The following is a 3,121-nucleotide window of genomic DNA, read 5'->3' on the forward strand; positions in this document are numbered from 1 at the left end:
TCGAACTTCAATGTGAGTTGGAGGTTGGAAAATATACTTTACCAGAGGACTGTAATATTAACCTTAATCAATGAGATTCTGCAATGTTGCCCAGGCACACGGAATGAGACTCTTTGCGTTGTTGCAGTAGGCCGGCCCAATTTCATTCCAGTGAGCGTTCACTAGGAACTAGTCTAGCGAACGCTCCGCACCAGCACCTCGTGACTGCCCACTCCCCTCTTCTGCACGGTTTTTCATGTTGCTGCTGTCATCTAAAAAAAGCAAATTATTCATTTCAAATTGCTATAACTTGTGAACCGTGTATCTAATTTATTTTTTTTTCGTGACAAGACGAACAAAACTAGACCCCACTTGCAAATGTTTTGAAGATTTTTTTCTAGTAACAATTTATGTGTATTACTCCCTCGGGTCCATTTTATCTAGCGCAAGTTAGAATGATATGGTCTCCTATATTATATTTTGATCATTCATTTGCTTTATATTATATTATTTATGCTTATAAACTTATAATCATTGGATAGTATAATTTCTTACAAATTTAATTATATAAAGTTTGTATTATAATAGTTAAAAAATATTAGCCTAATTATTGATCAAAGTTTCTAAAATTTGAATTTTGATATGCGTGTGCGCCAGATAAAATGGACCAGAGGGAGTAAATTATACACCCTCCATACCAATTTATAAGACGTTCCGGGTCCGAATGGAATTACCAAATTATAAGACGTCATCGCGTTCGTCGTTCATCCTGCTTTCATCTTTTCCTAAAATGCCCTCGTACCCTCCGTTCCTATCCACGCTCCCTCCGCCCTCTCTCTATCGAGTCGTCCTCCACTGCTTCCCCAAATCGCCGGCGCTCCATGCTCTTTCGAGCGCATCGCTGCGCCTTTCCAACTGGACTTCGCCAAGTGCGTTGTTTACTGTTGTTTTCCCAACGAGACTCGCACTGCTCGCACCGGCCGAGGAGGAGCAGTAGGACAACGAGCTGGATCTGGCCGAGGTGGAGCCATTAGTGGAGGCGGCGGTGACGTCGAGGTCTACAAGGTGAATCCCGGCCTAGCTTTGAACGTGGCATGTTTGGCGCCGCTGCTAGTGGAGGAGGGGCTGGATCCACTGCGTTGATCTCGTTCTGCTCGCATGTTCCCCAGGGGCTAGCGCTGGCGTAGGGAGACCACTGATCTTCATCGTTGTGACAGAACCGCCTAATCTAATGCCTTCGAGGAGATACTCGTCTTCCATTAGACACTAAGTACTCAAGGGAGAACATCAAATTACGCGGTCCCATCGAGCACACCCCAAGGGAGAACCCGAAAATCCATATTTTTCCATCAGGATCACAAATGAGAGAATAAAGCTTACATCATTATTAACCATTTCTTATATCACTTTCCATGTAATATCAGAGTATAATATTTATTGTTTATAATAGCGGAATATTATCATGTTATCAGAGTTATAAACAATTTAAATTAACAGCGGAATATAAACATGTGATTAGATTTACAGCGGAAATAACATCTATTCATGACATGATGAAGCATTGATATATAAACTATGACAACAGATTATAAAACTTTCATTTATAAAAATATTTAGTGAGAGTTATAAATAAAGACTATGATCACAGTGTAAAGGAATCCTCTCTGAGCCCACTAGGAGAAATCCATACACAAGGATCAGCTCTAGCATCCACCTGTCACCTGCAACAGGGGGAAATAAAACCCTAAGTACTCAATTGTACTCAGCAAGACTTACTCGACAGGAGAAAAGAAAAAGACTCTAAGGATATGTAAGGCTATCTGGCTTGTGGGTTGATTGCATCTACAGGAAGCATTACTAAGCGTGCGACCTTATATTCGATTTTTATTAGCAGTCGCATTAGTTCATTAACTAACCATTCTATGTAAGCACATGTGCTACTTTCAAGCAGGTCGTAAGCAATCAGATTCCTTTTTACCATCTATCATCTTCTAGTTTTTACTACGTTGCTAGACTGTAGACAAGTCATACCGACACGACGGCGATTCATGAATCAATGAGCCTAGCTGGGTACCCTGAAACACACGCCCCGCTTGTACCCCAGACACAAGCAGGACCAACCCACTACCCTCCTATCATGGGGTCCAGGTTACCATCCAAACTGAGACTCCAAGCTCCCGCCCCTGAGTCCCGGACTCAGTGCGGTGCAAGGAGCTCCACCCAAAAACCACCCTGACAGTCGGTCTGGAAAGAGCTAGAACCCATGATAAGAGAGTAACAAGTCTTCCCTACGCCCATATCCAAGTATGTGCTTGGGATAATAAGTCTGTGACCTGCCTAGAACCCAATGCAACTGTCGGTCCTTAATCGACACAGACAGGGAAAACAGTGTAACCAAGCTATGCCCCGTTGGCCGCAGGACATAACTTCTTACACCCACCAATACTCAAACCATATCCCTGTCCGGTCTCTATTTTTCCTTTCTACCATTTTATATATTCCAAGAGATAATAATACAGTAATATATTTCCTATCTCTCGTGAGTGATAGGTAATCACTCGACTTCTACCGGAGTCATGTAGCATAGCAATCTATACGATCCTGTCATACTAGTAAGACTCATAGGATAAAGATATATAGATGCAAGTGGGTTTCATTCAACTCCTTAAAATTTAATGCACTGAAAGGATCAAGATGCCAAAGAGGGGGGGGGGGGTGAATTGGGCTAATTCTAAAATTCTTTGCAATAATTAAACCCTACACTTAGCCCACTTCACCCCTTGTGCCTAGAAAGTGTTTCTAATGTTCTACCGCACAAAAGGTTTGCAACCTAAGTTCTAATCCTACTCTAGCATGGCAATTCTATGAATGTAAAGACAAGAATTGAATTGCTCAAAGTAAAGAGAGAATGAGGAACGCGGCGATGTTTTGCCAAGGTATCAGAGAGTCGCCACTACCCACTAGTCCTCGTTGGAGCACCCACACAAGGGTGTAGCTCCCCCTTGATTTGCGCAAGGATCAAGTGCTCTCTATGGGTTGATTCTTTGACACTCTGTCGCGATGAATCACCCACAACCACTCACAACTTGAGTTGGGTCATCCACAAGCTCCACCGGATGATCACCAAGCTTCCAATCACCAC

Source organism: Miscanthus floridulus, chromosome 14 (assembly GCF_019320115.1).
Source record: "Miscanthus floridulus cultivar M001 chromosome 14, ASM1932011v1, whole genome shotgun sequence".
NCBI classification, from domain to species: Eukaryota; Viridiplantae; Streptophyta; class Magnoliopsida; order Poales; family Poaceae; genus Miscanthus; species Miscanthus floridulus.